This window comes from Camellia sinensis, chromosome 8 (assembly GCF_055761805.1).
Source record: "Camellia sinensis isolate YWXY chromosome 8, ASM5576180v1, whole genome shotgun sequence".
Taxonomy (NCBI): domain Eukaryota; kingdom Viridiplantae; phylum Streptophyta; class Magnoliopsida; order Ericales; family Theaceae; genus Camellia; species Camellia sinensis.
In genome coordinates this window covers 76,242,501-76,266,967 of record NC_138968.1, presented here as the reverse complement: position 1 = coordinate 76,266,967, position 24,467 = coordinate 76,242,501, and the positions used below count along the sequence as shown (strand labels likewise).

At 33.0% G+C, this 24,467-nt stretch overlaps 2 long non-coding RNA genes across 2 annotated transcripts; both read right to left on the bottom strand.

Annotated features, from left to right (window-relative positions):
• Positions 1–9,267: 9,267 nt before the first annotated feature.
• LOC114271045 (uncharacterized) lies at positions 9,268–11,372 on the bottom strand. The gene is made up of 2 exons (XR_014337858.1): positions 11,092–11,372; positions 9,268–10,459 (listed from the first exon to the last, which is right to left on the bottom strand). It is a non-coding gene; the product is annotated as an uncharacterized LOC114271045 (long non-coding RNA).
• A 1,226-nt stretch (positions 11,373–12,598) lies between these two features.
• Positions 12,599–14,901, bottom strand: LOC145796991 (uncharacterized). Its single transcript, XR_014337857.1, has 4 exons — positions 14,810–14,901; positions 14,352–14,535; positions 13,256–13,920; positions 12,599–12,722 (listed from the first exon to the last, which is right to left on the bottom strand). It is a non-coding gene; the product is annotated as an uncharacterized LOC145796991 (long non-coding RNA).
• Positions 14,902–24,467: the final 9,566 nt, after the last annotated feature.

The following is a 24,467-nucleotide window of genomic DNA, read 5'->3' as shown; positions in this document are numbered from 1 at the left end:
ACGGTACGTAAATAGGACACGTACGTTGGGAGTTAGGGTTGAAAATGTCAAATACTTAGTCGAAAAATGGGGTTCGGGGGGCGAAAATGCAAAACAACCCCCGAACCACTGGTTTTTTGTAACGGGAAGCTTCCCAGTGATAAATGTGACATGTAGGGACATACAGTACAAAAATAGGACACCTACGTTCTGAGTTAGAGTTGAAAATGTCATAAACTTGTTTCTTAATTGCCAACCCTGTAATCATGCTGTAATGCCATCTTATCCAACAACTTAAAACCTTTTTTTTTTTTGTGTGTGTGTGTTAATTGGTTCATTTATCTATTTATATTTGCCATGCTTGGTTTATTTATTAATTGGATTAAATCATAAATTAAGCACCTAAGATTCACTAGTCTTTATTAATACATATTGAAACAACTTTCCATCATGTAAAAACAAAGGTATGGGCTTAGTTGTGGTCTGTGTACACATTGTAATTTTTTTTTTCTTTTTATGTGATGTTATTCATTGGTAGTAAAAATATTCTATAATTTTAGTTTATATAGACTCTGTATGTCTATGTTTATTCTGTATGTATTTGCCTAAAGTTCAACTATAAGTATTTTCCAACATCAATAATGGGAACATAATAACTAATACTTGTATGCAACTTTACTTTTGGCCTTTTTTGGAGTATTCAGAGGAAGAAATGTGGGTGACATTATAGGGATACATATCGGCATGTAACTAGATAGTAATATCTTGCACATGAAACTATGTTCTTAAACTAGATGATTTTGTCTTCAAGCATACATAATGTCGAAATCTGATAATATTATATAGTTATTTGAAACATATAGATTTTGTGCCTTCAATCATACATAATGTCGAAATTAAATTAATATTACACAGTGATTTCACATATATAGCTTTGTGCCTTCAATCATACATATGGTACGTAAATAGGACACCAACGTTGGGAGTTAGAGTTGAAAATGTCATAAACTTAGTCGGAAAAAGGGGTTTGGGGGGCGAAAATGCAAAACAGCCCCCGAACCACTGTTTTTACGTAACGGGAAGCTTCCCGGTGACAAATGTGACATGTAGGGACGGACGGTACGTAAATAGGACACTTACGTTGGGAGTTAAAGTTGAAGATGTCACAAACTTAGTCGGAAAAAGGGGTTTGGGGGGCGAAAATGCAAAACAGCCCCCGAACCACTGTTTTTACGTAACGAGAAGCTTCTCAGTGACAAATGTGACATGTAGGGATGGACGGTACGTAAATAGGACACCTACGTTGGGAGTTAGAGTTGAAAATGTCACAAACTTAGTCGAAAAAAGTGGTTAGGGGGGCGAAAATGCAAAACAGCCCCCGAACCAATGTTTTTACATAACAGGAAGGTTCCCGATGATAAATGTGACATGTAGGGATGGACGGTACGTAAATAGGACACCTACGTTGGGAGTTAGAGTTGAAAATGTCATAAACTTAGTCGAAAAAAACGGTTCGGGGGGCGAAAATGCAAAACAGCCCCCGAGCCAATATTTTTTCATAACGGGAAGCTTCCTGGTGACAAATGTGTCATGTAGGGACAGACGGTACATAAATAGGACACGTACGTTGGGAGTTAAGGTTGAAAATGTCATAAACTTAGTCGAAAAAAGAGGTTCGGGGGCCGAAAATGCAAAACAGCCCCCGAACCACTGTTTTTTCGTAACGGAAAGCTTTCCGGTGATAAATGTGACATGTAGGGACAAACGATACGTAAGTAGGAAAAGTACGTTGGGAGTTAGAGTTGAAAATGTCATAAACTTAGTCGAAAAAAGGGGTTTAGGGGGCACCATTTTGCAAGAACTAAATGTGACGAAGGATATATCCTGTTGACCTAATCGTTTGGAAATTCGAACAATGGATTTGTAAAGTTCAGCTAAGGTTTAGGCGCAATTGTGTATTTGATAAGTTTAACTATCACCACTACAAAATGTGCAACAATAGTTGAACAATAGACAGTTCATATATATAACATGGCCTCAAGATTTGGCTAATGGGAGGATAATTCCTCAGCAACAGAACAGGGAACTTAGGACTAAAGAAGCTAAGTATTGAAGATACGTATCAAAATTAGATGGTGTTATGGAAGAATAGGTAAGCATAATCTTATATAGCTCTTGTCCCCATAAGCCTATAAAGAACCCAAGGCATTACTCATTCACAAACAGAAGCATATCTACATCTATAAACCCACTAATTAGTTTCTTCTTTAAGGAAAGCGTTTCCAAAATTTCAATGATTATATCGAGAAAATTAGAATCTTTTATAAAGAAAAAGACTATATTAATTTCCATCCGTGGAGGTCACAAAAGCACTGTTTTAACGTAACTGGAAGCTTCATGGAGGTCACAAAAGCATAAGCATAGTGAGTTTTATGGATACCAGACAAACTCTAATGATGGGTTCTCTTACATTTTTATAACAAATAATTTTTGGATGAAATGGTAAGTACACCTAAAATTTCTGTAATTTCGTAATACCTACACAATTTACTTTCACATTTAAGTACTAAAATTTACTTAGATAGATTTAGAAATTAAAAAGCTAAAACAAGAACTCATGATGAGTCCATGTTTGGATGTCTTGCATTAGTTAATAGATATTACTCTCCTTGTCTTTTAATGTTTGAAATTATTACGATATATATATGTCATCCAGAAGTGCCTCTACACGCACCAAACTAATGATTTTTTTTCCCTTTTTTGCAGATGTTTTTGGACATGCAAATGTGGATATGTTTTTGTTGACAAGTGCGGGAGCACATTGTTTTTATATCTCTATCCGTACATATAGTGGTTTGTACAAAATATTTTTTTGGTAGTGTAAATATCAGCTAATTTGGTAGAAATTAACATAGCACGTGGTACAAAATAGTTTTGTGACAGTACAAAATATAATTTTTGTTGTGGTACAGAAGTTCTACGTGTACAATTAATTTGGTTATTCCAGTATTATGTATGGAATTAAATTCTTGACGTGGGATTAGACATGGTTCTTATGAAATTTGTAATATATATATATATAAGTGGACGATCAATATTAATTTTTTGGATGGTTGGAACTGAAATGTGTGCACGTTGTTGAATGCTTGATAACATATTTACCGTTGATGGATTATATTGTTGATACAGGGTACAGGTTGTATTAATAATGGATACAGGTGGTTTAGAAAATTTTATTTTAAAAAAAAAAAAACACGTTAAAGTATTTGGCCACCAAATATTTTGGTAGCTAAATACGAAATAGTTATTCTCAAATTATTTGGCCACCAAATATTTTGGTCTATAATAGTTATTCTCAAATTATGGTAGCACTTTTAGTGACTAATACTTTAGTGGCGAAAACATACATTTTGCCGACTAAACACAAATTAGTAGCCAAATGTGTACTTTCGGCGACGAATTATTTAGTAGCTAAAAGTGATACCTTCCCCGACCACAACAAGTTAGTAGCCAAAAAGCCTCATTCGGCGACTAATACTTTAGTGGCGGAAACATACCTTTTGCCGACTAAACACAAATTAGTAGCCAAATGTGTACTTCCGGCGACGAATTATTTAATAGCTAAAAGTGATACCTTCCCCGACCACAACAAGTTAGTAGCCAAAAAGCCTCATTCGACGACTAATACTTTAGTGGCGGAAACATACCTTTTGCCGACTAAACACAAATTAGTAGCCAAATGTAGTCACTTTCGGCGACCAAACAATTTTTAGTCGCCAATACTATCGCCGACGGGTAAAGACGACAAGCTTAGCGACAAAATATTATGGTCGCTAAATCGTTTCGGCGACTAAATATTTGACTTTTGACGACCAATATTTTGGTAGCCAAAAGTGACATTTCTTGTAGTGATGGGTTGGACATGGGTACAAATTTAAGCCCGTTCAAATGGGAATCACTTCTACTACAAACTCTAAAAAATTTTAAACATTTTTTTAAAAAAATAAAAATAAAAATACTTTCTAGAAAAAATAAAAAATATTTTTTTCTAAAAAATAAAAAATACATTTTGAAAAAATAAAAAAAATTTAAATATAAATAAAAAATATTTTTTTTGAAAAAAACATATTTTTTTCAAAAATAAGAAATAAAAAATATTTTTTCAAAAAAAATCAAAACAAATAAAAAAAAGAGAGAGAGAGAAAATAAATGGTTTGGTTGGATTTATTTGTCAAACCCAATCCTTTTAAGCCCATTTAGTAAATGGGCAAGTTTGGATTGAATTACTTTAAATATATAATCCGTTTTGACCGGCCCAAACCCTCCCATTTGCCACCTCTATTTGGAAGCAACTCATAGGGGGTGTTTGTTTGTTGACATTAGGCCATGGGATTGGATTTTATGTCCACCAAAATGAATAATACCAGACCAACATTTGGTTTAAAAAGTAGAAGTCGGATTAGTAGTCCGATCGGATAACTCAGTTCCCCATATGTTGGATAACCCCTCTCCCGATAAGAGATTTTTACTCATAAATCCTATTTCATGCACTTATATTCCATTAGGTTCCATGGTTCTTTTCTTAATAAAATCCCATTATATAAGCTGTTTAGAAGATAAAGTCATTTTTTTTCTTCAAAATTTTAGACATTTTTACGTTTATTTATGTGCTAGCACAACTCTAGATAAATAGTCAACATACTTATATGGTAGCTATTATTTTTTATGTTTCAAATTTTAATATTTCATAACTTTCAATTTACACATTTGTTTTCGATAAAGATTTATATTTTTGAAAACTACTGGATGAGATCTATCAAATAATATCTCAATTGAATATAAAATTATAAAAATTAAAATATATATATAAAAAAAAATTCACATCATTTTAAATTTGAAAATGTAATTTTTAAAATTTCACATTTTTCAACCATATTTTAAAATTTTCACATAGTTTTTGAACTGAAGTATTTTAAAATTTAAATTTATATTAGTGTGAAATTTCACATATTTGAAATGTAAAAATAATAATAATAAAAATAAATTTCACATTAAATTTTAATAGTAAGACAAGTTCTTTCTTTTCTCCCTTTTTTTAAAGATTTTTTTTTTGTATGTGAGTTTCTTATTTTCGAAGTGTAAAAAGTGTGAATTCATAATTTGTTTTTGAATATTTTTATAATTTTATAGAATAAAATATGTGAATGTTCACATTTATTATGAATAAAAATAATGTAATTTTTTTTAAAAGTGCGAACATTCACACTTTCAATGTGTAAGAAAAATGTGAATGTTTGAAAAAAACGAATATTTAAAAAAAAATGTGAATATTTACATCAACTTTTACACTTTCTAAAAATACGCAATATTTTATTTGTTGAAAGTATAAATATTCACAATTATAATTATTACATTATTTGAAAATTCACACTAAATGAAAAAATAAATCATAGTGTATAAGATAAATTAGATTAGATATTGTAATGAAATGTTTCTATAAATAAGCTACATATTGAATTGTGATTCCATTGCCAAATTTGGGGATAGGATTTTTTGGTCCTTTTAAAAGCTATATGACTAAATAGAATTGTACATTATGAATAGGATTAAATGGAATACAAGTTCTATATATGGGATTTATGAGTAATAACTCCTTTTAGGGATGCGTAATCTTATAATGTTAATTGTCTTCTTTTTTCCTTTTTTGTTTTTTCCTTGTATTAGCAAAATAATAAAAGAAAATATATTGTGTAAATTAATATATAACATCTTCTTCTTCTTTTTTTCTTTAATACGTTGGATTTTTTGTAAACATGTGCTAGCCTTCATTTAGGATGTGGGTTGACTTTTTAACTTTTTGACTATTTTAGCTTGGGACTAAAAAATCTCGTTTAAAATAAACTTTTTGGTTCTTTGACTTTTGTGAGAAAAAAAATGAAATGATTATGGTTTGGATGTAATGTTTTGTCTTATTAGCTTTTTAGTCTATTTTGTCTTTTATGACTATTTTAGCCCAGGTTTTTTATGCCAAGCGAATTAATCTCGTAATATATAATAGTCTTCTCTTACTTTTTTTTTTATTAACAAAACCATAAATAGAAATGTATTGTTAATGTCGTGTCTAAATAAAATTTAAAGTGATTTTAATAAAATAAAATAAAATATGCTTCAAATAAAATAAAACGAATTATAGTTCAAATTTAGTATTGCTATTATAAATAATTCAAAAGGATAAAATGGTTTTTTGACAAGTTATTCTTCTTCATAATTTCTTAACTAAACATGAAATTTATTAGGATAGTCATTTTTAAAATCAAATCTCATGACAAAATAAATATAGAATCACTACTAGAAATATGACTTTCTGCGTCTATTTTTTTGCGACCATTTGTTTTGCGGTCGCAAAAAATCAATTTTCACGTCAAAATCTCTTTCTAATTGACCCAATCGTGTTCTTAAAAATAAAAAATAAAAAACCCCCAAATCATGAAAAACTTGACACGTCCCCCTTTTTTTTTCTCCTTATTTCCCAAATCTCTCTCTCTCTCTCTCTCTCTCTCTCAAAATGTCTCTCGCTCGAATCTCACTGTCTCTCTTGCTCCGACTCTCACTTTGATGAAGATTTGAAGATTTTGATCGATTGTTGATGAAGATTTGAAGATTTCAATCTGCTATTGGTGAAGATTTCGATCGATCCATAATCGAGACTCATAATCGGGAAGCCTAAACACTTCTCTTTGTCTCTCTCTGTAATGTTTGACACATCTTCATCGATTCATCTTCATCGCTCAAATCTTACTCTCTGTAATGTTTGACACATCTTCATCGATTAATTTGTAATGTGTAAATTGAAACATTAATCGATTCAACTGTCTGTCTCTCTTTGTAATCTTGCTCTCCTCTCTGCTCTTCGTACTCTCTCTCTCTATATATATATATATATATCCATGTAATGTATCACCGATATGTGTTGTTCAATTACAACAGTGTGTAAATTACAACAGTATCACCATCTCACAACGGTGTAAATTACATCTCACAACACATGTATCACTGTAATCGATTGAATGAGGCATTTTTTGGTTCAACAAATATTTTAGCTCGTAACAGATCCACTTGCTCGTAATCTCTCTCTCTCCGATTTTGTTTGTATGTTTTTATATGTATCTAATTTTATTTTATTTTTGTTTGTGCATATATATATACACAAACGCATATATGAAAGATCTAAAGTGCTGTATAGGTTTGATTTTTGTAATTTTTGGAACAATTTTACAATGTGCTCCTTGGAAATTTTGGTCCGCAAGAGATTAAGCTTTTTTTTTTTAATTTATAATTTTTAAGGGTTTTCTAATTGAATTGAATCCATATTTAGAACAAAGTTCATTGTTGCTGGGTAGAAATGCTTTACTGTTTGATAAACTGCATAGGAATTCATATTATGGAAACTCTGAGGAAGCTATTACTAATAACCAGTTCTGTCAACAATGTTGCAAACTATGCTACATCAGCTCATCTAAAATTATTTTATTTTATACACTGGCAGAATGTGAATAATAAATTTATTCAATTCTACTGCCACCATGTAAGGGCAATAAACCAAGAAAAAAAAAATGCCAATTCAATTGCCATTTATCAAACAGTAAAGGTCATAACTTAAGTGGTTGATATATATGTAAACATGTAATTGTATTGTAATATTGAAGCTATCCCTCAACCTTACTTCATATCAATTCTGTTTAACATAGATTAATTATGACTAATATGCGCGTAATTCATTTTTATGTGAATTTGTTTGAGTCAATGACACTGTTAATTCTCCTAGGGATTGTCTCGGGTGTTATGTTAAGTTAGCTGGAAATTGTGTGGATTTAATATTTGAATCTTGCTTGACAAAATTGAAGATTGAAATGCTAGTTATAACTTTTTTATTTTTTATTTTTTTTAATATCAATGAAACCACCTGCAACTGTTAGGAAGTGTTTTTAAACATAAAAGCTTGTTTTGAAAATTGTTTTTGAAAGAAACATCATAATGTTTGCAAATATAAAATTGCACATTATGCTGATATTGGGGCGGTGATGTATGTTAACAATTTTTTGGAGATGATTTATGCCAAAAAAGCCTAACCTTATTGGCCATAGGTACCTAGTGTACTAAAAGTTCCCCATTTTTTGTGTATATGTTCGTTTTATACTCCTGGAAGTTTCAAGAAACTACCTTGTTTAATTTCCACAATGAGCAATTTTTTTGGAGAAATTCATCAAAAAGTGGAAGATTGCAAATGTTGTGCTCTTCCTTTGGTGTCTAGAAAATGTTATATAGATTTTCTGTGTAGTGTGAAAGTTATAGATACTCATTCCTCTTGAACAGGTGAGGAAAATTTTGTTTGAATTTACGGAAGCCACATATTCAAGCTACACTTGTTACATTGGTATTGCAGATTTTGTGCCTGCTGATATTGAGACTACTGGGTATGTTAATATTTCATTATTTTGTTGCTTTATAGGTTATATATATATATATATATATATCTTCATAGTCTTCTTTATTCTATACCTTACGTCTTGAGGGGAGAGGCTCATATTTAGAATTTCTCTTTTTGAAGGTACCGAGTATTTTTGGGTCACAAACAATACTTCATGTCTTCAGATGTTGGTGCAGGAAAGATGCAGCGGTATGCATTTCACAATGAACCACCCGGTGGTGTAGATGGTTCCATTGGTAGATATTCCACTGTTGATATTTTTGTTATCTACTGTATTTATTTTTTGGATTCTAAACATGCAATTTTAACAGAGGATTGGCCATTTAGAATAATTGGCATTTGGAAAGTTTTGTGTAAGCACTCTCAAATAGTCAGGACAAAGATATTGATGATGATGAGGATGTTCTGTATCATATTTAAATATTAGGTAAAAAGCAAAGGTTGTTGAAGATATTTGAGGGTTGGTGTGATAATGTGATAGATCTGTTGCTTGCCACTGATGAAAATGCAATTCTTCGACAGGACATATATGACTGCACCAACTTTTAACTAGGGAAAGGGTCGTGTAACCTTACTTGGGGACTCTGTCCATGCAATGCAGCCCAATTTGGGTCAAGGTGGATGCATGGCCATTAAGGTACAAATGTAACGACCCAATCTTGGCAAGACAAAACCCTGCCAAGAGGCTGCACCTCAAACGCTATAACACCTTTACACCACAATTCCTGTATAATTCTTACATTACATCACCACATCACCAAAAGTGCATAAGACCTTTCAATTGCCTAACATATATGAGATGATCTATTCAAAGACAAAAAGTATTATCATGCTACAAGATAGTTCCCAAGCATTTCCTCCAAAAAAAAATAATAATAATACATACATACTAATCACGAATCCATCAATACATCCAACTTCATAAGCAATATTTACAATCAACCTCCGTCATAAAGAAAAAGGGTAAGCTTACATTCTAGAATGATCATAAGCAAAACCTCAACCACAAGATGCCCACCTGTGATCCTTCAAAAAAATTCTAGTCTTCCAAGTTGAGGCGAGCCACACAAAAGTCTATGAATCTGAAAAAAAATTATTTAAAAGAATGAGCTAAAGCCCAATGAGTATACCAATACCATGGAGTTATAAAACTTGCTCCTACCAATAGGGTTCAAAATAAAGATACTAAACATAAGAGCTTAATTGGACTTAAATTTATACAAAATAAAAATAAAAATGATGAAATACAATTTTCATAAAACGTTATCAAGATTTTTCCAAGGAATCTCACAAGGCAGAAAAAAATACATTTGGATAATGAAAGTAAACAAAAATATATCTTTTCAATACATTAAGATTTCCTGTCCATCATACAATCCACTGCATAGCCTTAGGGTCGCGTTACCTCGCGACTTAGGTGGTGACGGTACCGTTACCCAAAACATAACCATAGGAACATAGCTCATGTCATCGTCGCACTTTAATTCTTGTTTCAATGTTTCGGTCCCCGGGACCCCTTATACATACAACGACCCTTATGGTCCTTAAAACATTTCGGTCCCCAGGACCCCAAAGCATTTTGGCCCTTGTGGCCCCAAAGGCTATATTCGGTTATATGATCAATAAAATAAATACCCTCACATAACATTTCACTGTCATTCAATCATCATCATCATAAAATTTGAAAGACTCAACTTAAATAAATTCTCATAAAAAAAAAAATTAATGCTTCATTATACAAATGAAATCATATCTTTATTAAAACTCAACCCTTGGCCTCAATAAATTTATAGATTTTCTTTTTATACATATATCATGATGAAATATATCATTCACTTCCTTTAATTCAAAAATTATTTTCAAACTTTGTAATAAAGATAGAGGTAAGGTAATTTCCATGGTAAGTATACTCACCTTCAAAAATAGCAAAAGTGTAGATTTGAAACTCTACAAATTAATTTCCAAGAGGTGTAGAGATGCCTTCCTCCAATCCTAACAATTAGTAAATAGGATCTCAAATTAGGAAAAGCTTTCAATGAAAATTACAACATCTACAAAAATGATCCTAAATAAAATTATGCTAAGGAATGGCAAGCTAAAGAACTCCTCCAATTTTAAGTCACCCAAACAAATAACTTATCCAATCTCGATAACACCCATCCTTTGAACATCTTTGAGTTAGTAACTTTTTAAATATCCAATCAATTTATATGCACAATACCACCATCAATTTACTACAAAAGTCAAAAATCAACATTTTTGTATAAACTCAACAACTTAAGTAAAATCTCTTCAATCACTTATAAAATTTCTCCATAGAACATAGAGATACCCAATCCACCATTTATCAAATCAATTTCAACATATAAATTCCCTAACACCAAAATCCCCAATTTTTACATCACATTCAAACCCTAGATTAGCCCAAAATCTTAATCTCCAAATCAACCATCAAATTGACCATTTTTTTTTTTAACATGTAAAACATTCATGGAAACTAATTGAGAGTACAAAATTCAACAATCAAACCCCAAATCATAATAGATCTAAAACACAAAAATTTCATCATCTCTAACTCAAAATATGTAAAACCTTAAACTAAACTTTTAGAGAAAGATTCTTACCAATTACAAGCCTCTAATCCATCAAGAAAATAAACCCCACGCTTTGATTCTTCAAAAGATTAAGAAAAATCTAGTGTTGGTGCTTCTATTGTGTTATTTTCGGATAGATTTAAGGAGTGGCCGACCGGACCCTTTTTCCGGCGAGATAAGGTGGCCGGAGGTGGTGGAGATGGTGGGTTAAGGTGGTGGTGTAAGGGTAGAGCAAAGGTGTGGTGTTTGGCCTCCAAGAAAGTAAAGGAAAATGAGAGAGAAAGTAGAGAGAAGTTAGAGAATGAAGAATGAAGACAATGAAGAAAAAAAATCTGCACTTCTATTTTTTTTTTTTTTTTTTTTTTTTGAAATGGGGTGTTTGGTCACACCTACCATCAAGTTTGGAGTTGGGTTTAGATATCCTAAATGGAGTTTAACATAGGAGTGTGTTTGGCTCTAGATGAAAAGTTGGGAATATTATAACAAATTAGTTATTGTTTGATCTACGTTATGTTTGCTAGATCTTTGCCTCACTGAGGATTCTATGATGTCACAAGTACTTAATTTTCTCTTTACTAAGTCAGAAATATATATACCCCCTAGACTTGCATTATTCTTATATTACTCTAGTGTTGAATGTCCAGACTTATCTCATTATTATATAGTTTCTCGCATTAATTATTTTATTGTTTTGTACAAAATTCATCTTTCTAAGAAGCAAATAAACATTACAATTTCTGTAACATTACAATCTTTGCTGAAATATTTCATTCATAATTTTAGGATAGCTATCAGCTGGCAATGGAGCTTGATAAGGCTTGGCCGCGAAACATTGACACTACTACAAATATAGATAAAGATCACACTTTTTTAGTGTGATGTATGTTTTTTAATCACACCTTTTAAGTTTTATTAAAGTGTGGTCTTTAGGAGTGTGATTAAAAATGGTCATTTTTAATCACACTTTTTAAGTGTCATTAAAAAATGCTTTCATCACACCTTTTAAGTGTGATTAATAATATTTAGATCACACCTTTTAAGTGTGGTTAAAAACATTTAAATCACACCTTTTAAGTGTGATTAAAAATATTTAGATCACACCTTTTAAGTGTGGTTAAAAATATTTAGATCACACCTTTTACGTGTGATTAAAAACTTTAGTTCACACCTTTTAAGTGTGATTAAAAACTTTAGATCACACCTTTTAAGTGTGATTAAAAATATTTTGATCACACCCTTTAAGTGTGATCTTTAGAAGTGTGATTAAAAATGATCATTTTTAATCACACTTTTTAAGTGTGATTAATAACATTTAGATCACACATTTTAAGTGTGATTAAAAATATTTACATCACATCTTTTAAGTGTGATTAATAACATTTAGATCACATCTTTTAAGTGTGATTAATAACTAATAAAATCTGTGATAAAAAAAAAGGTGCTACATAATTGAAAAATAATCAATATTATTTTTGTATGCACATTTGAATAATGTAATACACACTATATACTATATTTTGAATCACAACCACATATTGAATAGAATAACGTCATATATTTCATAAATGAAAATTAAATATTCAAAAGTATATACAAAGGAATTAAATAATAAAAAATTAACTGTGCTTACATATATTAAAAAATGAAAAAACTTAAAAAAACTAAGGCTGTATTTGGTTGTGCTTTTGAAATGTGATTCTACATGTTAGTTTCAGCTCCATGTTTGGTAAGAGTTTTGGAATTAATTTTCCAAAACTCTGCCGAAAGCTCTGTCTATTCTGTGCGTTTCTTGTATATTTTTTGGCCAGGGGAAGACCGCCCGGTCGTCCCTAGGGACTACCACCCGGACGTCCTTGGGGACATCCACCCGGATGTCCTCTGTTGTACAGATATTTTTTTTTTTTTGAATTGATTTATATAATTGGGAAAAATATTTTCTGAAATTTTTTTAATTTTTAATGTGCTTTAAAATAATTTTGAGTTGTATGTTTAGTTAGGAGTTGTAAATTTTTGTATCACATATAAAATATCACATCAGCAATTCCCCACTCAAATCAAATCTCTTTTCCAAAACTATTTTTAAAACTCTTTATCAAACAAATTTTATACACTCAAATCATAATTCTACAACACACAAACTCAAAATACAACTCATACTCTCAAATCACATTTACAAAATACAACCAAACGCAACCTAAGTTCTTTAATTCTTGGACCATATTTTGCATCTCTCCAAAAAAATTCTGACCTGAAAAATAAAAACACAAATTAATCCAGAAACCGCTGATGCATATGAATAAACTAAAAAGTTAATTCAGCAAACCAAAATAGAAACATTAATTATTTTTGCTTGATCTTAATTCTTTTGGAAGTACCTTCCCTGTTAACAATTAGATGCCACAGCAGCTCAGTGTCAATGACATTGTAATTAGAAGGTCACTAATGAGCACAATATTTAAAAATGATAAATTTCAATACAGCTTGTGTACGATCTTTTTGTGAATATATATTATTATTACTGTTGAACCATAATTCTAGGTACCCATAAATAAATAAATAAAAACTCAAGAATTTACTCTTTTTTTTGGGGGGGGGGAGATACATTGCAGTTACTATCACCAGCACCAGCAGCAGGTTTTAAAGAAGCAGAAGCTGCATTTTCTTTGCACCTTTGGAGGAAAAAGAAGAAAAAACAGCTACCCATTTCATGCATGTCTATCTACCAAAGAATAACTGCAAACACTAACAATTGGCACAAGCGTATAGAAAATCATAAAGAAAATACATTATTATCTCAAAATACATAGCGAAGCATTGTAGCCTCAGATTCAATTCCTCCAACTCCCCAGCCAACAACTCCTAAGCCAGCAATCATATTTGTATGGGAATCAATTCCAACCACGCTATCAGGGTACAGAATGCCATTTTTGTAGAAAATAACCCATCCAAGGTATTCAAGATTAACTTGAAAATTACCAGAGTCACTTGCTAAATGCCAAACCTACCAAATAATATTATAGTGCTAAAAAAATGAGAAAATTTGGACTATGATTTACAAGAGGCTAGAGGTAAATGTGGCTTTACTCTGGAAGCCCCATAAATAGTTAAACATTGCAAACCTCATGTATTGAGCCTATACCTATCTAATGTTTTGGCCCTTTTAAGAGTAAACCATTCATACCACCTTAAGGGCAAATTATTGCACCTTGCCATGAGAATTTTCCTTTAACAACAGTATAACATCTTGATATAGAAATACCCTTGATGCACTAATGATGCCAAAGTCTTACCTGGTGGACAATACCAGAACCAGGAGGAACAATGAGCATATTGTGAAAAACATTGGAACCCCACTTCAGAAAAACAAACCTCTCCTTGTTTCTCTGAAATTCAAGCCCCATATTTGCCTGCATTGCATTCACTTCCTGCCACATCAACCTGAACAGAATTGTCAATGACAAGATCCACTGGAACCTGGACATAACATTTATGTGTGTAAACAAATATTAGTTATATTAATTTATTAGTGTGAGATTCTAACAAATTAAGAACAACTCAGTTGATTGATACATGTGAAGGTTAAGTTGGAAATCAATGGTACATTCAAGAAAGCAGATTTTTTTGCCCAATATTATTTGCCGACTCCCAATGAAGGTCAGCAAGTGGGCCGAGCAGAAAACACATTAAGGCAACATGCAATCAAGACCCTACTACCAAACTAAATATTCAAAGCGCTCAAGGCCATCACCTTGCATTGTTCGTTCATGGCCAAGAGCTGGGCCTCTTTTTTGTCAAGTAGAGTGGTCAACCTCACATTTTCTTCCATAAGTTTCTGGACTTCAATTTCTTTCTGCATTTTCTCACTGTTCAGCTGTGTGGTCTTTTCAACTAACCTGCTTCCAAACAAAATCAAATTTATCATTTAACCAGAGTCGGTGTGGTAGAAACACATATTCTTCAATAGAAACACCAAAATATGGCAGTGACACCTTCCATACTCATAGCTTCTCCAAAATTAGGTTCTGTGCTACTGGCTACTGCTGTTGCTGCTGTTGTTACCTTCTTGCTGAAGCTTGTTGTCTGTTGTTGCTTGCCATTTTGCTGGTGCTTAATGATCTGATGTTGCCTGCTGTCTAAGAGGATGTGGTGGTTGTTTTATAGTCTGAATTTTTATTTATTAGTATAGTTATGTGGTGGTTGTTTTATAGTCATATTCTTAAATTTAAAAAATAAATAAATATAAATAAATCAAACTGATGTAGCCAAAATGATATGTAATGGGTCTCAACAAATTTTAAACTTCACAGAACAAGGTAAATTTTTTTTAACTTATTCCATCAACATAGCAGTTCAGTCTTGTTCTGAATCTAATTCTAAAGATACTCAACAGCTGTACAAAGAGAAATCAAAGTACCAAACCAATTAAACAACTAAACATAAAAAGAAAAAGAACATTAATATGTACATCTATACTATACTAAATAAAAGGAGAAAATTTGGTGTATCATTTCGAAGTTTCCATACATTTATCCCATATTCATTCATACTGAAATTTTTTTATTGCACATACTCCCAATGAAACACCCTGTATTTTCCTTTTTTTAACAGCAACAAAAAGAATATAATTTCCAGCTGACAAAATTCTTGTTTAAATTACTACCAGTCTACCACAACTATATCAACTCAGCCTATAAGAGAGAATGAGACTGAGTTATGACTTACAAATATTATTTTGAGGAGGATTATAGCTGACAACAATAATTATGGTGGTGATGGTCGAGTTAGACATGGACTTGAAGACAATGGTTAACCTCAATCAGTTCACATTTCGTAGTAAACAAATTTATGAACAAAAACTCAAACCCCACCACTGACCAAACAATGATTACACTAAACAGCAAAATTGTGTTGGATCTAATGTAATTCAACAATAAAAAGCACATTTTCCCTCAAGCTTTTCATGTCCTTTCTTCGCATCGTTATTACGAGCATCATACATCACATTAAACTACGTACCAATTAGTGAGGCTCGAAACACCCATTTTACTTTGGGTGTAGCATTTATGTACCAATTAGGCTACAAGACGCATGGTGCCCTCTAGTTATATCAATTTGCGTGCAACTGTTAGTTGCAAATGATAAAAGTCACGTAGCTTGCTATGTTTTGGAGAAGATTGAGCTCCTTACGTTCCCCAGAGTCCTCGGGGTAAGTTCTTGTCATCACTGCAACACTGAACGTAACAATAGTGACCTATGATTCACAAACAGAACTAAAATTTCACTAAAATGTCCGATTGTTTCACTGAAAGTTTCCATCAATGATTAAATAGTTTTGGTGATAATTCAGTTCTTTTTTCTTTTTCCTTTTCTTGGTAGTGATAATTCAGCTCACATATAGCTTCTTACACACTAAAGAGCAGTCAAAACTATGCAACCAAATATCTATTTTTTGGTAAACAGGTCAACCAATACCCACTTCGCATTACCTACCTTATAAAAAACTAAAATATTTAATATATTCTGAAAACTTGTAACTATATAAAATAAGATCATGTTGGATATGAATTTGATCGTGCCAAGAATCCAACTAAACCACAGGCAGTGTAGTCAATCTATGAAAATAAATAAAAACTTCTTTCAACAGTGAATTTAAAAAATCCCCAATTCAGATTGAGCCTAAAATAACAATGTGTCCGAATTTATCTTTCGAAAACCAACAATCAAACAAAGGTTAAATATAACATACTGAGATAAAAGAACATGAAAATTACTAAATTTAATAAGACGATTAAACAAACACAATCAGTATTTCATCAAGAGAACGTAAAATAACTAAGTTTCCTCAAAATCATTAAAGTTTCAATTAAAATAGCATCAAGAGTTGAATTGCATTTGAGAAGCTTGAAGCTTCTAGCATGTAACCAGAATAACTCATTAAAATCCTTTGAAGATGAGGCCTTATTGCATTACACAATGTTGAGAAAAATGTTAACACTCAATTGGCCATTTTTACCTTTATAAACTGCAATTCCATATATTTATTACATTTCACAATTACAGATATCATCCAACAAACAAAAAATACATTAAAAAAAATGGGTACACATAACACGTGATGTATGACATGTATAGAGAATCAGAGATATCATTGGGGGAAAAAAAATAGCATCAGGAAGATAATATGGAATAAATATATAAGCTCAAGCGTAAGCAGTTGTATCAAAGCACAAACCTTGATCATTTCTGGCAGTGAAGATAATCATTCCTGTCTCATCACCTACCAAGCATTCAGCAAGTCGCATTTGGCGTCCTTGATTTCCATTGGCACGACCCTTAGGCAGTATCATCTTTGAATTAACAACTTTTACTGTGAGATTAAGTCCCTCAGCTTGAGGGCGAAGCTGCTCAACTTTTGTGAAAACTTTCTTTTGTTCTTCCATATCCAACAAAATCCTTTTGACAAAAACCAATGTATGAAAAGCTAATTAGTAAAACACAAAGATGTACCTCCTTTAGAACAAAAAGAAGCAAGCGAATCCTAATATGCTTCACTTTTGAAAACCACGGGCAAATAAAAAAGTTCCAACTACTATACACAATCCATATCATAAGAAAAGCAGCAATTTTTGTGGTGTCAGTTACGAACAACTGTGGTTGTGTTGTAGTTATGAAGGGGCACACCATAAGAAAAGTCTTACTTACGAACCATCCTGATTACATTACAAACTGATTTCATGTTATAAATTATGAATTTTTGTTACGAATCTATGAAAATAAATAAAAACTTCTTTCAACACTGAATTTAAGATCTAATAGAGATATGTATATATATATATATATATATAAAATCCCCAATTCAAATTGAGCCTAAAATAACAATGTGTCCGAATTTATCTTTCAAAAACCAACAATCAAACAAAGGTTAAATATAACATACTGAGATAAAAGAACATGAAAATTACTAAATTTAATAAGACGATTAAATTATGAATTTTTGTTACGAATCTATGAAAATGTCCTTTATGATCCTTTATGATCCATCATTTTTAATCCAGCTCCAATCGAAGTATTACTTACATATATATGACATTGACCATCTAAGTAAAAACACCTATAAAATAATCAATTGAATCGATAGACTGGTTCATCATTAAAAAACTTAGTCATTTAAAAAATTAGCAATAACACTTCAGTAATGCATCAACAGAGAAAACCAAAAATATATATACACAACAGATTCCCAAATCTCGTTCATGGCACATTCATCAAATTCATTATAAGAAGGCATTATATATTCTTAAAAGAATAAAGCATGGCAGATTGAGTATTAAAAAAATATATATATATTTAAACTTTTTTGTGTAATGTTGGTATAGACAGTGCATGCATATTGTGTACATGGGTTGCACACCTTTGGTACATTCTAATGAAGTATTTTATCTATGAAAAAGAGGGATAAGATAGGGGTCCTTACCTTGCCTTTAATTCCACAGTCATGGACTGTTGAATGGCTTGTGATTGAGCAATATGAGGGCATTTTCAAACATTTAATGCTGTTCTAAATTTTTAATTCTAGAAAATTAGCCTTTTCATATAGCATATGCCAATCAATTGCATTAAACATATGCATAAGCTCCCTAATTTTCATATGCCTGCAGCAAGCATGCCATTGACAAAACAGTTGACCGTAATCATAAAGAAAGAGAGAGAGGGAGCATTAGAACCTGAGATTTGAAGGGAAATCACGATTTGCTCCGAATGTGAAATACAACAGAGAGGGAGCAAAATTACCATGAATGCTCCAAGTAAGCATAGTTTAGGCCAGCAGTGTAATTTATCTATATAAAAAAAAAGAAATGAAATGTTCATATAATATATAACTATGAAATGTGATGGTTTTTCAGGGCCATAAAAAAGTCAAATTGCTATCACATTAGAAGTCGTGAAGCTCAATGCAGTTTTTCCAATAACCCATACATGATTGGGTTGGGAATTGTTGAGATTTTTCTGTCTCAAATCCCAGACTTTCACAAGCTCTTAATGTTGTCCATTGTTGCAGCATTCATGTAGACCAAAGTTATCATCCCAGTAATATGTTCATACTCATTCAGAAACTGATTAAAGATACAATTTGTTCTCGAATGGGATTAAAGTAAAATTGAATCAATTTCTGCAGATTGAAGGCTTCAAGGCATTCAAAATGAAAGATTCTAAAATAAATACATTTTTTTATAAACAGATCTAAAATAAATAAATTTTTTTTATAAACAGATCTAAAAATAAACAGATCTAAAATAAAAATATATAAACAGATATATTTATATATATATATAATAAATAAATTTAGAGGAAAAAAAAAAGAGTTTGAAGAAAATCCTAGATCGAAGCCCTATATCGAAATATATATATACACTCAGATCGAAACCCTATATACACTCAGATGTATATATATATATATATATAATATAGACATATATATAAACCCTAGATCAAAATCCCTAGAGAGAAAGAGAGAGAGATACCTAAACAGAGAGCACTGAGCAGTGACGGAGGAGAGCAGCGGCGGTGATGGAGGATCCGCGGTGAGGGAGAGAGCAACAGCCCCGTCGTCGTGTGTGTGTGTGTGAGAGAGAGAGAGAGAGACGGGGAGGTAAAACGGTAAACGGCAGAGGTGAGGCGGTGAGGGAGGCTCGGTGGTGACGGAGGATCGCCGTCGGTGAGGAGGGAGGCGCGGCGGTGACAGATCAAAGAGAGAGGGAGAGACCAGCGGTGAGTGTGAGAGAGAGGGAGGAGCGCCGTATGTGGGAGGTTGAATGTGTGTGTCTGTGTCAACCTAAACAAAAATCAAGCATATATATATCCAGGGACAAAATCGTAATTTCAGCTAGGGGACTAAGCGGGGCGGTGGCGGTGCCGGGGCCGGGGGGCGGGGCCGAGGCCGGGTCTGAAACACCTATCCCCGTCCCCGGCCCGGATATCATCAGGGATGAATTTTTGAATACCATTCCCGGCCCGTAGGGGATATTTTTCGGTAAATAACCACTGAATTCGGGGTCGGGGGATCGGGTCACCGTCGGGCCGGTTTCAGATTGCCATCCCTAGACGTGGGTAAGGAGGAGGCATGTTTGGGCGGGAAGGTATATATTTAGGATTGATATAAAATTAAAGGGGTTATCTGAGCCATTCATGTGAATACACAAATGAATCCTGACTCTTGAAATGTTCTAGTAAGACAATTGTGTCTAACACATTTTCAAAATTCGTTCTGCTTTATTAGATAGATTTGTTAATTTTATGATATTTTTACCATTATTTTCAGTTTTTAATTTATATTTACAAAAATTTTAAAAAATGTCATAAAAACTTGTTCGATACTTTTTTATATTTACAAAAATTTAAAAATTTTACTAATAAATTTTTTTTTCAATTAATTTTTTTTGTAACTGATACTAACCAATGGGGCAATTGGTAATGCTACTTTAAACCTTAGGGAGAGGATTGTAATTAATTTTTAAAATGTGAAGGGTGTCAATGTAATTTATCCACTGAGGGCAAAATTAGTATTTAAAAAAATTAAATTGCTAAAGGGGAAAATCTGTAATGAAACTTTAAACCTTAGGGGGGAAATGTAATTTCCAAAAGGTGAGGGGAGAACTGTAATAAACATAAACCTCAGGGGGGTGTTAGTATAATTTACCAAAAAAAAAGTTAATTGAAAAAAAAAATTAATTGAAAAAAAATTTTGCTAGTAAAATTTTTAAATTTCTATTTAAAAACCAACGTAAACTTATTTTTTGAATTTACATTTTTTCCTCAAATTTACAAACTGAGACAACCATTTATAAATCAAAAAAATTATCAAACAAGTTTTTATGACAGTTTTTTAAATTTTTGTAAATATAAATTGAAAACTGAAAATGAAATGGTTAGGGTCTGTTTGGTAACGTTTACGTTTTCAGTTTATATTTACAAAAATTTTATAAACTGGTTTTTGTTTATTTTTAGAAAAACATAAACTACAAACACGTTTGGTAATTGACAAAATGTTTAACAAAATTTAAAAATATAAAAAAGAATGAGAAATGGCAAGTGGCGGCGGAAGATGGCAGTGGAAAGTGGTGACGGTGGGTGGTGGGTAGCGGGTAGTGGTGGGCGGTAGCGGGTGGGTGGTGGTGGTGGCGGGTGATGGGCAATGGTGGCAGGTGGGTGGCGGAATGGCAGGTGGTGGTAGGTGGTGGCGGCGGGTGGTGGTGGTGGGTGGGTGATGGTGGTGGTGGTGGTGGTGGTGGTGGGTGGATGGGTGGGTGACGGTGGCGGGTGGGTGGTGGTGGTGGTGGTGGCGGGTGGTCGATGGTGGTGGCAGGTGTGTGGTGGGTGGTGGTGGCGGGTGGGTGGGTGACGGTGGTGGCGATGGGTGGGTGGGTGGATGACGGTGGCTGGTGGTGGTGGTGGTGGCGGGTGGTCGGTGGTGGTGACAGGTGTGTAGCGGGTGGTGGCAGGTAGGTGGCGGGTGGTGATGGTGGGTGAGTGAGTGGGTAACGGTGACGGTGGCGGGTGGTGAGTGGTAGTGAGTGTATGGTGGTGATAGTGGTAACGGGTGGTGGATGGTGGGCGTATTATGGGCGTATTATGGTGGTGGCGGGTGGTCGGTGGTGGTGACAACTCAATCTTCTCCAAAACATAGCCCTAGATTTGGGGTTTGAGGGTGGGAGGGAGGGAGGGCGTATTATGGGCGGAGAAGGATGAGAGTTTGATCCATGGTTTGGGTTTGGACTGGTTCACGTGACTGCTAGGGCTCGTTTGCCCTTTCGGCTGCTCCTCCGCCGAGCGGGAATAGAAAAAAAAAAAAAGGTGGGGAGGGGTGAAGGTGGTGTTAATGATAGTAGTGGTAGAGTAGATGAAGTGGCAAGGGTGAAGGAGAGGTAATGATAGTAGTAGTGGCAGTAATGGTGAAGGTGGTGGATAAGAGATGATGGTGGTGGTGGTGGTGGTGGTGGTGGTGGTGTTAGCGAAGGAGATTAGTGGTGAAGTTGTGGTAGTGGTAGAGTAGATGAAGTGGCAAGGGTGAATGAGAGGTAATGGTAGTAGTAGTGGCAGTAATGGTAGTGGTGGCAATGGTAGTAGTAATGGTAGTCGTAGAGGTGAAGTGGTGACAGTGGTAATAATGGTGGTAGTGGAATGGCGTTTGCAATAGTGGTGAAGATGGTGAAGGAGATGGGTGGTGAGAGAAAGAGAGATGAGTGAGAGACAGATAGAGGAGAGAGAGAGAGAGACAAAGACAGAGTGATGAGCGAGAGAGAGACAAAGTGGTCGCTAAAAGTGTATTTTCTTGTAGTAGATAGATAAATCAAGAGGGAGCTCAGTAAATAGAGAAGACGGAAGAGAGAGAGTGAGCAACGCGAACACAGAGGGAGAGAGAGAGAGAGAGAGAGAGAGAGAGAGAGAGAGAGAGAAAGAGAGAGAGAAAGGGACAAAAAGATAAAGAGATAGAAAGTGGGAGACAGAAAAAGAGACTGAGAGAGAAAAGAGATGAACGAAAGAGACAGAGAGAGAGAGATAGAGAGAAGAGAGGTGAGCGAGAGAGACATGGAGAGAAGAGAGGTGAACGAGAGAGACAGAGAGAGAGATAAAGAAGAGAGATGAGCGAGAAAGACAGAGAGAGATGAAAGATGAGAGAGATAGAGAGAAGAGAGATGAGCGAAGAGATAGGGAGAGAAAAGAGATGAGAGAAGAGATAGATGAGTGAGAGACACAGAGAGAAAGAGAGAGACAGATAGACAGAAAGAAAAGAGTGATGAGTGAGAGAGAGAAAGAGAAGAGAGAGAGGAAGATGAAAAAATGGGTAAAAAGATATAGACAAAGAGAGAGAGAGAAAAAAAAAGAGCGAAAATAGATAAACGAGAGAGAGACAGAGAAAGATGAGCGAGAGAGATAAAGAGAAGAAAGACAGAGAGAGAAGAGATATGAGAGAGATAGACAGAAGAGAGATGAACGAGAGACACAGAGAGAAAGAGAGATGAGAGAGATAGACAGAAGAGAGATGAACGAGAGACACAGAGAGAAAGAGAGAAAGAGAGAGAGAGACAGACAGACAGATAGAGAAGAGTGATGAGTGAGAGAGAGAGAAAAATAAGAGAGACAGAGACACAGAGAGAAAGAGAGAGACAGACAGAGAAGAGTGATGAGTGAGAGAGAAAGAGAAGAGAGACAGAGACAGAGAGATAGGAAGATGAAAAAATGGGTGAAAAAGTTCCGTGTCTAACGCCTCATTTTCTAGTAGTGAGTCGTCTCTATCATTCATGGGTAGAATAGAGGCGCGGATTTGGGAATTGTATATTTTATATAAAAATCAAATTGAAATATTTTATACAATCACACCTATTTGGGGAGTGTGATTAAATATATATATATATATATATATATATAATTATACTTATTTAAAAAGTGTGATTAAAAAGTAGTAATGTATATATAATCACACTTTAATTAAAATGTGTGATTAAAAATATATATATATATATATATAATCACACTTATTTAAAAAGTGTGATTAAAAAGTAGTAATGTATATATAATCACACTTTAATTAGAAGGTGTGATTAAAAAATATATAAATAATCACACTTTAATTAGAATGTGTGGTTAAAAAATATATATATAATCACACCTATTTAAAAGTGTGATTAAAAAGTAGTAGTGTATATATAATCACACTTTAATTAGAAGGTGTGATTAAAAAATATATAAATAATCACACTTTAATTAGAATGTGTGATTAAAAAAATATATATATAATCACACTTGTTTAAAAAGTGTGATTAAAAAGTAGTAGTGTATATATAATCATACTTTAATTAGAAGGTGTGATTAAAAAATATATAAATAATCACACTTTAATTAGAATGTGTGATTAAAAAATATATATATAATCACACTTGTTTAAAAAGTGTGATTAAAAAGTAGTAGTGTATATATAATCACACTTTAATTAGAAGGTGTGATTAAAAAATATATAAATAATCACACTTTAATTAGAATGTGTGATTAAAAAATATATATATAATCACACTTGTTTAAAAAGTGTGATTAAAAAGTAGTAGTGTATATATAATCACACTTTAATTAGAAGGTGTGATTAAAAAATATATAAATAATCACACTTTAATTAGAATATGTGATTAAAAAATATATATATAATCACACTTGTTTAAAAAGTGTGATTAAAAAGTAGTAGTGTATATATAATCACACTTTAATTAGAAGGTGTGATTAAAAATATATATATATAATCACACTTAATTGAAAAGTGACATAAAAAATAAATATTATCACACTCAATCAAATTAAGTGTGATTAAAATATCAATCTAATTTTTTTTATCACACTTCCAATAAAAGTGAGATATT